Source organism: Nannobrachium achirus, assembly GCF_963921795.1.
Source record: "Nannobrachium achirus genome assembly, chromosome: 21".
Classification (NCBI taxonomy): domain Eukaryota; kingdom Metazoa; phylum Chordata; class Actinopteri; order Myctophiformes; family Myctophidae; genus Nannobrachium; species Nannobrachium achirus.
Genome location: NC_137828.1, coordinates 53790050 through 53803766, shown reverse-complemented (window position 1 = coordinate 53803766; position 13717 = coordinate 53790050). Strand labels below are relative to the sequence as shown.

General features: G+C 41.0%; 1 long non-coding RNA gene and 1 pseudogene across 2 annotated transcripts in view; one reads left to right on the top strand and one right to left on the bottom strand.

Moving 5' to 3' along the window:
- Positions 1–13717, bottom strand: part of LOC308307045 (cadherin-10-like) — a 73281-nt pseudogene that overhangs the window by 47554 nt on the left and 12010 nt on the right. Inside the window, exon 2 of the transcript in view lies at positions 5794–6087. The product of the transcript in view is annotated as a cadherin-10-like (transcript). The remainder of the gene's footprint in view (positions 1–5793; positions 6088–13717) is intronic.
- The window catches only part of LOC308307048, a 674478-nt gene continuing 674086 nt past the window's right edge, over positions 13326–13717 (top strand). Inside the window, exon 1 of the long non-coding RNA XR_013963201.1 lies at positions 13326–13396. This is a non-coding gene — a long non-coding RNA (uncharacterized lncRNA). The remainder of the gene's footprint in view (positions 13397–13717) is intronic.

The following is a 13717-nucleotide window of genomic DNA, read 5'->3' as shown; positions in this document are numbered from 1 at the left end:
TTAAAAAGAATAAAAAAAAGTCTGGAATTCAAAATTGACTTGATAGGAGTAAAAGTACAAAGTATTGGTATCAAAATGTACTTAAAGTACAAAAAGTAAAAGTACTCATTATGCAGAACGTCCCATTTGAAGTTTTCAAATGTATAACAATCTTTTGAAATTAACAGATCTACAAGCTCACAATGTGTCACATCGTGACATATTGTGAGACTTGTAGATCGGCTATTTTCAAATGGCCTGAAATGTATATAGAGCTGAAGTGGTTAATGTATGCTCTGATTGTTCTCTAATAATAATCAAAATCTAAAAAGTAACAATATTTTCCAAGTACTGATTGGAAAACTGGAAATATTCCAGTAAATCAAGTGTACTTTAATGTACTTAGTTACTTTAACTCCACTGACTGCTATATAGTTCACGCATTTCATACTACAGTTATCTATTGAAAAAATCTGTGTTGTTATAATCATTATCTCTGCCATGCAGACCGGAATGCAGGGTGGAGTTATGTGGTCAGCCCTGTCTGTGTTTGTCTATTCACAGCTTATACCGCAAAGGAGTACACTGATCATTGTCATATTTATTGTGCACAGTCATGTTCAGTTCACAATATTCACATGCGTGCACACAGTGAAGTTCTGCTTCGTTATAAAGGACAAGGTTATGTAAAGTCCAGCAAACGAGAGAGAGTGAGTAATCCACCATTGTTTTACAATTCATCAGAGACATCGAGAGCGCATGCATGTTAAGTTCTGCCAAAGTTTGCATACACTGGTCAACCATCACTGACCACACGATCCCTAAGACATGTCAGGGGCGCAGCCAGAACAGAGAAATAGGGTGGGCGTGGCAATTTCAGGGTGAGCCCAGGGGGATGGGCGCATGCGCAAAATTTCTGGATTATTTTCAGTTTTTTTAGGGTTTTGGGGGGTTAAAACGGGTGCGGGCGGCAGTATCAATGAACAATAATTAATAAACTAATACAAAGCATTGAGTTCCCAGCTGCACTTCATCCCAACAACACATTTCTAAATTATAAACTAACACTCCCCCTCCAAACACACACAGCATGTAAAAGATTTATCATTGGAGCGACAGTTGTAAAGTACTGTTAATTTATTCATATTAAGCAAGACGATGATCACACAAAAACTACCAACAACATTTTATTTAATGAAAGAGACATGATTTAAAAAAAAATAGTTTTTTGGGCCACCCATAAAAACACCACTGAGACATGTGCATATGGGTATGCACATGCATGGGACACACAGAGAGAGAGAGAGAGAGAGAGAGAGAGAGAGAGAGAGAGAGAGAGAGAGAGAGAGAGACTTTGACATTACTGCATATGCGTCACACAGTATCATTATTGGGCTGTGCCTCCAGTGGCGTTTTGCGCTTGACTGAGTGCTCCTTTCTAATTTATTCATGATGGTAAGGTACAATTGTACTACAAGTATAATTAGGACTCATTTGGGTTTTAATTGGTGATCTCCATGCAGTACTGTACAATACGCAACACTCACGCTGCATGGGTGGATACGCAACACTCACTCGTGCAGGGGTGGTGATATCTTTCAGCATGCCCCTGTGGTGCAATGTTTCTTTCATTGTGAGACAAATTGGGGGACACATCTTTTGCTCAACCGTCTACTGGAATTCTCAACTCTTCAATATTTACCGCTCTTTTATTAGAAACTAGCCCTTACCCGTTCAAAGATATGAGCTCCGAAATGATGTGCAGTGTGTGGTTATGGGATGTGCACTGTGCACAGTATATGAGGGATGGAAAGTAACTTTAACTGGTGCTTGCATGCTAATATGTAGGAGCATCAATGTAAGAAATACCCGTTCCATTTAACGGCTACAGAGATACTGTGTACCGATCTGCATGATTTTTGGACAACATCTGTAACAGGGCCAGAGCCCCCCGTGTGTGTGTGTGTGTGTGTGTGTGTGTGTGTGTGTGTGTGTGTGTGTGTGTGTGTGTGGGGGGGGGGGGGGGGGGGGGGGGGGGTTTGTGTGTGATTGTGCATGGCCTGAACAACAGCGCCCCTCCCTTAACATGTGTGGTCACAAAGGTACTGTAGGCTAAATAGATATAGATACACCATAAAAATGCTAATATACAGCATACGATTTGTGAAAGTGACAAACGGGCTTCACAGTTATGTCAGGTGTGTTCATATGCTGATGGTGATGCGATTTCAGATCAATTGCTCCAGCCACCGAGGAGAAACGCTGTGACAGACAGACAGACACTCACTCACTCACTCACTCACTCACTCACTCAAGACATTCGCAAAATTATAGTATAGATGTTCCTGTAATTTTTCCCACAGGTTTCTTTCCCTGTTTTGCCTTTCAAAATTGTATGTAGAATGGAGCGTAATTTTACAGAAAATCGCAAATGGAAAGAAACTTTTCCATTCCCATTGAAAAGCAGAATCCACCTTCATATCTAGATTTAAACTTTGAAGTCAGAGAAGGTCATACAAACAGCAAAAATATCTGATCTACAAACTCAATGCAGGCCAACTGCAAATCCCCTGAAATTCTACTGTCTTGCCAATGGCAGGACACGTGAAGGTTTGAAATGGCACATATGTACATACAGTAGGTAGGTTTTGTACAAGGCTAGATACCTGACCATGGCAGAGAACAGATGACGTGGCTATTGGTTTCACAAGTGACATTCAGGAGTGGACTAGAGATGGATGGTGATATCAAACATGATTGATAGTGTCCGAATTGCCCAAAAACACAGAAAATACCCTATTATAGGTCAGTTTTGACCACCTCCTATCATTTAGAAGAACCTTGATTATTATACTGTTAAGTTCAACAAGCATGATTACATTCGTAAAAGCCTCCTTTATCCACTTTCACTGCACTCCACGATAAGCCATGGTACTACAGTAGGCTATATTGCTTATGTACAGATCCTTCCATAAATTAGAATATTGTGTAAAAGTTCATTTTCTTCTGTAATATATATATATATTTAAACTTTCATATATTTTAGATTCATTGTGCATGCAGTGAAATATTCAAAAGCTTTTTTTGTTTAAATTTAGATTCGCATGGCATACAGCTCATGAAAATTAAAAATCCATTTCTCAAAATGACACGACCCCTCAAAAGAAGGATTTATAATACAGAAATGTCAAACTTCTGAAAGGTTATGTTAATTTATGCACTCATTACTTGGTATGGAATACTTTTGAACAAATGTCCTCATCAATGGGGCATGAAGGTGGTCAGCCTGTGGTACGCTGCTGAGGTGTTATGTAAGCCCAGGTTTGCTTAAGCTGGCAATACACTACCCGATAATCGGGGCATTTAATTACCCTCCCGACAGTTGGGCATAAATGTCGTCTAGCGTGAGGGCTCACAGATTCAATCTGAGCCCCGCCGAGTGGCTCGGAGGGCGATCGGGACCAGCCCGACTCTTTTCAAACATGTTTGATATTTTTCTGGGATCCCTCGTCTGGAACAGCAGCGGGTGACCGAGAGAAAGACAGCTGCTGATCGACAGATCTCTCTCTCTTTTTCTCTCTCTCTCCATCCCTCCCTCCTCTCTCTCTCTCACACACACATACATGCACACGCGCGCGCACGCAGACACACTTTTCATCCGTCCACATCCATCCGCCCAGGTTGTATCATGATTGCTTGGGAATTAAAACTCAATAGTCGCGTTCCCAGTTCCCAGCACACGAGTGACTGTCTGACACATCTCGCTTTGCTCTTGCAAGTACACGCCCACTGCCTGATCTACAAACCCTACAACGTGGCGCGGAGCGACACAGTTTGATCTTGGAAATCTAATGTTCTGTGCGCCACACAGTCATACGACTAATCATAAATCAGGCACCATGAGAAGCAGACAGCATGCACGCCACACAGCACTTGACCAGTTTAGCAGCGGAGAGAGAGGGTAAAAGTCAGAGTTGAACAGAGGCATGGATGGACATGAAACGTGTCAAAGTGAACTCATATTATCATCAAATGGGACACAGATTCCTTATTGAAGCGTTTTTTTCCCTCCATTGCGCGAAGCAATGCGATGGTGTGTTGTGTGGATAACACGTTGTGTGGATAACACGTTAATGTGTTTGTGTGTGCGTGTGCGTGCGTGTGTGTGTTGCAAGGCGAACAGTCCCCGTGACATTTTGTATTCATTATATTATGTATTATTGCTTTGTTCAGGCCCGACTCAATCTAAATAGAATCCTGTAGCGTGCGGAGCGCCCGACTTTTCAAAACGGCAAGTGTGAGCCTGTTTAGATTATCTGGTCAGAAAATCTGAAAAAATTATCCTGTAGTGTTTAAAGTTATACTATGTAACCTTTTTAATAAAACAAATCTTAAAATTTTCCTAACTATTAAATCGCTAAAGTTTTAGAACACCCACTCCGTTAATTTCAGCCCCAAAAGCCTTTTCTTTATATGTTTTCTACATACCCTTGACAGGGGCTGTATTTCCCGGCAAAATGATGTCATCTCCCACATGATACACTACCGGCCAATCACAGCGCCGATCATACACCACCAGCCAATCACAGCGAGTCTTGCTGTCTCTTCAGAAAATAGCTTCCCTTAGCAACTGTGTTTACATTGGTGAAGGAATCTTGCATGCTACTCCCTCAATCCTGGTCTAAAAATGACGGGAGACGGCTCTATGGATTCGTATCGGCGAGGCGGAGGCGGTCGCGGCGGCCGCGGTGGTCCGCGGACCCCCGTTCAGGTGGTCCGCGGCGAAAAACGGCAGAAATAAGCATACCGCTACTGACCACTAGTTGAGCAGCTTCCACAGTACAGCTTTAATGCTACCCGATTCAGTCGGGCCAGATTATCTGTTAGTGTATGGCCAGCTTTAGATAGAGGCCTTAAGCTCATATGTGGTTGAGTCTGATGTCTCTCATCTTCCTCTTGACAACACAACACAGATTCTCTGTGGGGTTCATGTCAGACCATTTGCTGGTCAGTTAAGCCCAGTAATACCATGGTCAATACACCAGTTATTAGTAGTTTTGGCTCTGTGGGCAGGTACCAAAAGCTTCTGGCTAAAGAAATAATCATCTACATAAAGCTTGTCAACCTACGGAAGCACAAAGTGCTCTAAAATCTCCGGGTAGATGGCTGTGTTGATTCTGAACTTGACGTATACCACGTACTGAGTGGATAAATTAACATAAACATTTCAGAAGTTTAACATAAATTCTGTATTATAAATCCTTCTTTTGAGTGGTCACGTGGAATATTCTAATATTTTAAGATATTGATTTTTGATTTTCATGAGCTGTATGCCATACAAATCTAAATATAAACAAAAAAAGCTTTTGAATATGTCACTGCATGCACAACAAATCTAAAATATATGAAAAATGTATTATATTACAGAAGAAGATGAACTTTTACACAATATTCAAATTGTATGAGAGGCATGTATATCCAAGGGCTTTGGGCTTTACGCACTCTGCTTGTAATAATGACAACAGCACCTGTGGTGCAATCATGGCCTCTTTTGTATTATTGCTTGATTACTACTGAATAATTATTTCTTCCGTTACACACAATGCAATCTATTCCCTATTGCAAAAGCCGGGAAGTCTCCCAGCAATTCGGTTACTAAGAGAGAAGAAAACATGATTGGCTACATCAGGCATTGGGCCATATATTTTGTAGTGCCTACAGCCATATACTTTAATGATGCTACAAACCTCCAAAAAATACAGTTCCTCAATACTTTTTTTTCATGTTTGCTCCTCCTTGCAGGATCTCACTTACCAACTTCAGACATCTCAGGAACACTGGCAAAGTAGATTTCCTTCTCAAACTTTGGCTCATTGTCGTTGATATCATGGATTTTGATGTTGAACTCTGTGTCTGGTTCCAGATCCATATTGGTGTTCCTGTCCAAAACCTTGGCGTGGAGCGTGTACATGGCTTTTTCCTCCCGGTCCAGCCGCTTGGTGGCGTGAATGTCTCCTGACTTCTCATCAATCAGGAACAGGGTGCCCGCCCTTCCCCTGTGAGGATGTACTTCACGTTGCCACCGCCTCTGTCCATGTTGGAGTGTAGCTGAAAAATAAAAAAATAAAAATAGATAAGTAGATATAGGTGGCTTGTACAAGGCAAATCATTAGGCTAACTGGCCCATTGGCCACTTGCTACCTGAACTAGAAAGAATGCAATTCTGGGAAATTGCAAGTGTGGTTGCCTATTTATTGTCTGGATAGCCACATTGTCATGTGAAGCTTGACCAATCCTCAAGCTGGCACCACTCCCCCATTGAGCTCAATGGACTTACTCTATAATGGTGACGTCACCGAGAATGCTGCTTCCTGATTGGCTAAAAGTTTATCTAGAAAGAATGAAAGAAATAGTAAATAAAGATGCACTAGAACTATAATGTGTTGCCCCTATTGGGCAACCACACTAATAAGTATGAGCAACATGGCCACCATGTGAATCTATAAATCCACAGAAACTCTGTGTGTGCGTGCGTGCGTGCGTGCGTGCGTGCGTGCGTGCGCGTGCGTGCCTGAGCGCACGTGTGCGTGCATGCGTGCGTGGGGCGCATTCACTGGACTTTTTTCAGGGGCCCAGTCATTTTTGTTGGCAGCCCTGACTATTACACAGTCCATTCATTGAAGCCACTAGATTTGTGTATAGACTGCGGGCAGAATTAAAAATCGGAGAGGAGTCTGTTAACCATATTAAAGGACGACTTCACCATTTTAAACCTATCTTCATATAATTGGTACTCACTAATGCTCGTAATAAAATAGCACTTCTTTTTCCTATTCAGTCTGTGTCTCATAGGAGGGCTGTTCAGAAACCCGTCTACCAGTGACATCATCAATGTAGATAGGTCGAAAAGTGGTGAGCTGACATGTAGGCCTATTGTGACCCCAGCCTATGTGATGAGTACAAGGGATTAGAAACAACCACTTCTTCCTAGCCTGGCCAGCCAGCCTCATACTGTGCAGTCACTCACTCGGTTCCTTCCCACAACATAAGTCTGGACTTTGGGCTATAGGCAGCTTGAAAAATGAGCGGGAGTACTTGCCTTGACAGACAGACTCCTCTAACCAATCAGCCTAACAAAACATCTCGCAGCCAGTCGGAAGAACGGCAAACAAACACGTCTTTTCGGCCATGCTCCTGTTACTTTTTAATACTTGTAATCGATTCCAACTCTGACATAACTTCACTTATTTCTTGTTTTATTGTTTCAGCGTTAACTGTTACACTTGTTGCATCGAGGGCAGCCATGTTGTTTTGAAAATGCTGCAGCAAGCATTGACGTCACCATCTACACATGGACCAATCAGGGGAAGCTTTTCACTTGTTGTGCGGACAGCACTTGAAACACAGTCACTGATTGGTCCCGATCAGAAAATTATTGGGGCCACCTTCTCATATCAGTGCCCAATCTGCTGAAGTCCAGACCTCATACTGTGGGAAGGAGGAATGAGTGAACACAGTATGAGGGATGGCCCGCCAGGCTAACTTCTTCCCCCGCAGAGGAAGTGGTATGGTCTCTCGCTAAGAAAACGGGCTTTACTGCACAGGGAGTTGAACATGACTCACATGCTTCACACACAGTGGCGTCACAAGGGGGGGGGGGGGGGGGGGGGGGGGGGGAGTGGGACCGTGGGACTGAGTTACTATAGGGCCCAAGGTGGAGGGGCCCTAGTAACTTTAGCTAATGAAAAATAGCAGATACAAGCTCACAGCGCTGCACCGAGTGCCGCGCTGCGAGCTTGTAGATCTGCTATTTTTGAAAAGTCGTGAAAATGTGTGAAAATCTTGAATGAATATATGTATTTTTTAAGCGAACAATTGTAACTCAAATTTTGCTTCTGGGGGGTCCCTGGAACTAAATGTTTTGAGATGGGGGTCCGTGGCCAAATACATATCATCTTGGGGGTCCTTGACATGAAAACGTTTGAGCACTACTGACATGGAAACATATAGGTTTCTTCCACACATTCAAAAATAGCAGATATACAAGCTCGCAGCGCGGCACACTGTGAGCTTGTATAACTGCTTTTTTTTTTCAATAGTTAACATTCATGGGGGGCCCACATTGAATCCTTGTACCCAGGGCCCAGAATTTGGTGTGACGCCCCTGGCTTCACACAATTGCATCAAATTAGACACAGATTTACAGGCTGTGTCACACCTTTCAAAACTGACAAAGGGAGGGAGACAAAGGATTCTCACAACCCAAAGTGACAAAATGAGTCAACTCTGACTCATCCATCTCTATGAAATGACTGTGCGCATTAATATACAGCGGCCTCTTCTCTCTGCGGATACATTTTGAGTGCTGTCTTGTTGGTTTACGTTTTAATGAGTAAGTAGTTGGAGCCAGGGTAATGTATGTCAGTATTATTAATATTTATACTGGCCTGCTACAAGTAAACTACATGCATACATATTTTTTGCGGCAATCCTGAAGAGTGACATCACCTGTGACAAGTTGGGATGTAAGACAGAGTGTCGTCACTGTCAGGCAGAACTCTTGTATCTCCATGTTTCAAATTTGTTTTTTTGTAAAGTAAAGCCCTTTTTTTCTTATTTACACACAACAACTCTCATGCTGCATTCACACTGAGAGAAGCCAAGCTAATGGTTGGCTTGGTAATTCAATGTAATCTCTATGCAAACCAGCTTTAAAAATGTCCAAGCTTTTTTTTTCCAGCTTGGAAATTTTAAAAGCTGGTTTGCATAGAGATTACATTGAACTACCAAGCCAACCATTAGCTTGGCTTTTCTGTATGTGAATGAGGCATTAGGTATATTAATGACATAGTTCAAAGTTGAAAATTAGTGGTATTCCCCTTTCGGTTGGATTCTCTTCACCTTTGTTCGGTTCGTTGGTCATTTTGACCCAGGGGATATTTGGTTTAAAAACAATAGGCCTACTAATATACATTTTAACTTAACAAATCATCATCATATTGACTTTTGAGTGTCCAGGCAAAATGATCAAAAATGGGCACAGCACAAACTATTTACAATTCACTGACCAGCAAAAGGTGTTAGGTCTTCCCCCTTCATTAACTGCCTGAGCAGTGGCAGGTCCCCCTTCTTATAAAGGCTAAGCCCCCCCTCCCCCTCCCATGGATTTTTGTTATAGTCATCCATGTTGCTTCATCTCCAGGACTCTCCCAGATCTCTCCCCACAGCTAAAACGGGGGTAAATTGCAGTCCTCCAAATGCGCTAATTTTCACCGCTGCAAAGTTACTTTTTTCTTCATAAATCATCTATTTATAGTTCCAAAAGACGTTGTAGCCCAAAGCTAATCCCCAAACAGCAGTCCACTTCCTGAAATGGCAATGTTTACATTCAGAGAAGAAGAATGAAGTCTCGTCCTGTCCCGCGATATTACCGGGTCCCTTGAGTTTAACTTATTTCCATGAATATCCACAAGTTTCCGCGGGAGTTTACTGGAGACTATCCGGACCAAACTTCCGGGTTTAACAGCAGACATACAAGCTCACGTCGCGTCGCAGATGCAACCTGTTGAGAGCTTGTAAATCGGCGCCGGAAGATCGATGCAAACGTTTGCGCGATGCACTATGGGGCGTAGGAAACTCGTGGATATAATGTATTATTATATTTCAGCCAGTATAGGCCTATACACAACAAGGCATCGTGGTATATATTATAAAACAAGAAAGCAGAAGAATATAATCTAGTTCAGGGATGTCAAACATACGAGGTGATTCAATCCGGCCCCAGGCTTGTAGAGCATACATTTCTGAGCATTTAGGGAAAAAAAGTAAGTCTCTAGCCCATTCCTGTCAAGAGTTATGATTGTTTTAAGAACTGCAGGCTAGGTTTCTCCCACCAGCTGGGTGTGATTGAGTTGATTGATTGGAATGTTAAGTGATCAGCTCTCTCTCTCTCTCTGAAGATGACAGCATTGCTAGGAATGGGGTGGGGGGTCTGGCTATGAATAATACCTGAACGTACCTACAATATTCGAACTGTACTCAAAGATTACACATATTAGACATGGAAATTAATGTTAAGAAAATAACTTATTTAAAAAATATAATAATAATAAAATGTAAAAGTTTTATTATTCAGATATTTTCTGAATATGCCATTATTGTTCATTACTTTTATTCTTTTTATTATAAAATACAATAAAAATAATTATTGTCCTGCATAAATAACATTTTTTTTTGCCATTTACAAATTATAGCAGAGACTATCAGGAATTGAATTATTCTATTATCAAATGGTTTATTCTTATTGGCACTTCTTAAAGGAGTAGTTCACCCCCAAAATGCCATGGAGCCAATGTAGACTCATTCCTAAAACAGAAATTTGATTACAATAAATGCATGCCTATTGATTCCGGATGGGGACCCAAATGCATTTGTGTCCCCATCCGGAATGAATGGGGGGAAGTGTACTATTATCACATTTTTGTCTTAGTAATGCGACAAATAAAAAAAAATATATATTATTGAACTCAAGTCTCCATGGCGTGAGTAATCAAAGAAAAAAAAAGTCATTTTAGGGATGAACTACTCCTTTAAACAAATAGCATCTCTCGTACCTAACTGCAACTGTAATACCAATAATGAAAGTAGCTATTTTACTTAATTATGAACACAATTTGTAAAATGATATATACTGCTATACTGCTAGCTATAGCAGTGGCTAAGACGACAGGAAGAAAAACAGAGCGAACAAGTGCGCGAGTGTGCATGCCATCCGATCCGCGACTGGTTGCGGCCCTCATCAAGTCGCCTTTCATCCAATCCGGCCCACACCCCAAAATGAGTTCGACACCCCTGATCTAGTTAGTCAGTTGATCGCTAGAATCTAGTAAAAAGAATGAGAAGAAAAATAAAAAAGATACATTTCTGTGATCATAAGGTAATTTTACCCAAAGTTTATTTTGGCGAGGCATTGCACATTATTTCAGAATGTCTTGAGGAAAATACGATTATTTTGTGTTTATGTTGTAGCCTACATTGTTTACAAATAAAAAATACATGTCAAAGTTATTTTGTAAGTAATTCCATGAATAAATAATAAATAAAAATCAAAGAAATGTCTTGAGTAAAATAACAATAAATATGGTAATAGAATTACCTCACGACCACAGGAAGTGGTCCTAAGGTAATTGTACCTAAAGTTTATTTTTGGTGAGGCATCGCACATTATTTCAGAATGTCTTGAGGAAAATACAATTATTTTGTGTTCATGTTGTAGCCTACATTGTTTACAAATAAAAAATACATACAAAGTTAATTTGTAAGTAATTCCATGAATAAATAATAAATAAAAATCAAAGAAATGTCTTGATTATAATAACAATAAATATGGTAATAGAATTACCTCACGACCACAGGAAGTCAGTTTTATATGCTGTTATTTTTCCTTCTCAGTCATATAGTTTCTAGCAATCAATAGACTAACTAGATTATATTCTTCTGCTTTCTTGTTTTATATATATATACCACGATGCCTTGTTGTGTATGTACTTGCTGTAATAACTCCAGGAGAAAGCTTTCTTTGCGCTATTAGAAATAAAACTAAAAGCAAGGGACCCGGTAATATCGCGAGACACGACGAGACTTCATTCTTCTTCTCTGAATGTAAACATCGCCATTTCAGGAAGTGGACTGCTGTTTGGGGATTAGCTGCGGGCTACAACATCTTTTGGAACTATAAATAGATGATTTATGAAGAAAAAAGTAACTTTGCAGCGGTGAAAATTAGCGCATTTGGAGGACTGCAATTTACCCCCGTTTTAGCTGTGGGGAGAGATCTGGGAGAGTCCTGGAGATGAAGCAACATGGATGACTATAACAAAAATCCATCATACAAGGTATGTACATACGTGATAAAAGGCTGATTAAGGGGGAATATGTTTTATTCTGGAATTTTCCTTTAAGTCACATCTGCTTAATTTGCACAGCTTGTTTGTTGTAAAGCTGCAGCAATGTTATGGTGTATACCAGGGGTCTTCAACGTTTTCAGGCCGGGGACCCCCAAACTGATGGGGAGATGGAGCAGGGACCCCCTACCACCTCGTAGGGTGGGGGGGTCGGGGCGACGACATATTTTTTAATTTTAAACATGTACAAGTTACAGCGAGCAGAGTGGGCCGTATACCACTACCATTTCTAAATACTACTTAACTGAGAACCAATGTCAATAATATCAACAATCTGTCAATTGCATAGTAATCATGTATTCAAGCTATTCAAAATGGATAGAATCATGATTTTTTTTTTACATAAATGTGAAAAATGGCAAAAACAAAAACAAAAAAAAAACATTTTTTGAAATCTTGTTTTTTTTTTTTTTTTTTTTAAGCAATAATTTCGCGGACCCCCTGCAGTACCTCCGCGGACCCCCTAGGGGTCGCGGACCCCCTGTTGAAGACCCCTGGTGTATACCAATACATCTTTTTGTTATTTTCAGCTAAGTTAAAATGACCTTTGTACACCTGTAACTGCACTGTTCCTTTCATACAGTACTTGGTTTCAATAATGAACCCAGTGCATTTTACTGGGTTCAAATTGACATAAAATGTTGATTTATTCATTCTGATCTTTTTTGAAAAATAGGGATATAGGCCTTCTCTCTTATACACGCCTCCTTTCAATAAAACTCTGCTTGGGTGGTTGAGACAAATGGAATGTCTAGTCTATGGAATGTCAAAACACACGTTCTCTTTACAATATTTAAAACGTTGTCTTGATGCTAACATTGTTGACTATCATGCAGGGGTCTCCATATATGGGTAACTGGTTGCGACCAGGTCGCAGTTACTATTAAAACCTCCACTGGCTGTCTGTCTGTCAGTCTGTCTGTCTGTCACACGTCACACTTTTGCCCATATCTCCGCCACCATTGCCCCAATCTATGCCCCTCATTTCTCACATGGCCCTCTTCTAGCGCCACCATGAGGCTGATTCTTGCAAAACACATTTTTGGACACTGCTCCTACAGATTTCAAAAAATCACGCAAAGCGGTGCACAGTATCTCTACAGTCATGTCATCAAAATGCATCTGTCCCAACTATAGTGCCACCATCTGTCCGATTTAAAAAAAAAACACATTGTTGGACACTGATCGTACAGATTTTGCCCTAGAATTACGCAAAGCGGTACACAATATCTCTACAGTCATGTCATCAAAATGCATCTATCCCATCTAGCGCCACCATCTGCCCGACTTTTTAAAAACACATTTTTGAACACTGCTCCTACATATTTTGCCCTAAAACCACGCAAAGCGGTACACAGTATCTCTAAAGTCATCAACATGGATCTGTCCCATTTCCCATATTCCCTCCTGATTGGCTACCATTGCCTTCTAAAGTTTGTGTATGCGACCTGACGGTCGCTTATCTCCCGATTTAGGGAGTCTTACTGGTCCGATATACATCACTGACCAGATGGCCAAGAATTGGCGTATGTCGCCCTGAGGCGTCTTACTAGTATCATGTGATACACTCTCTCTCTCTCTCTCTCTCTCTCTCTCTCTCTGAGCCACTTGAGGCCAATAAAATGAGCAGGGAGAAGATGTGTTCTTAGGTGGAGTTTAAGGATCAGTCTAACAAATGTATTTTTGCAAGGTCTGTAGCAGCTTCTTAACGATCTTTGGGATGCTAGACTGAGCACAAGGATGTGCAGGCAATCACAATGACATTGGGCATAATC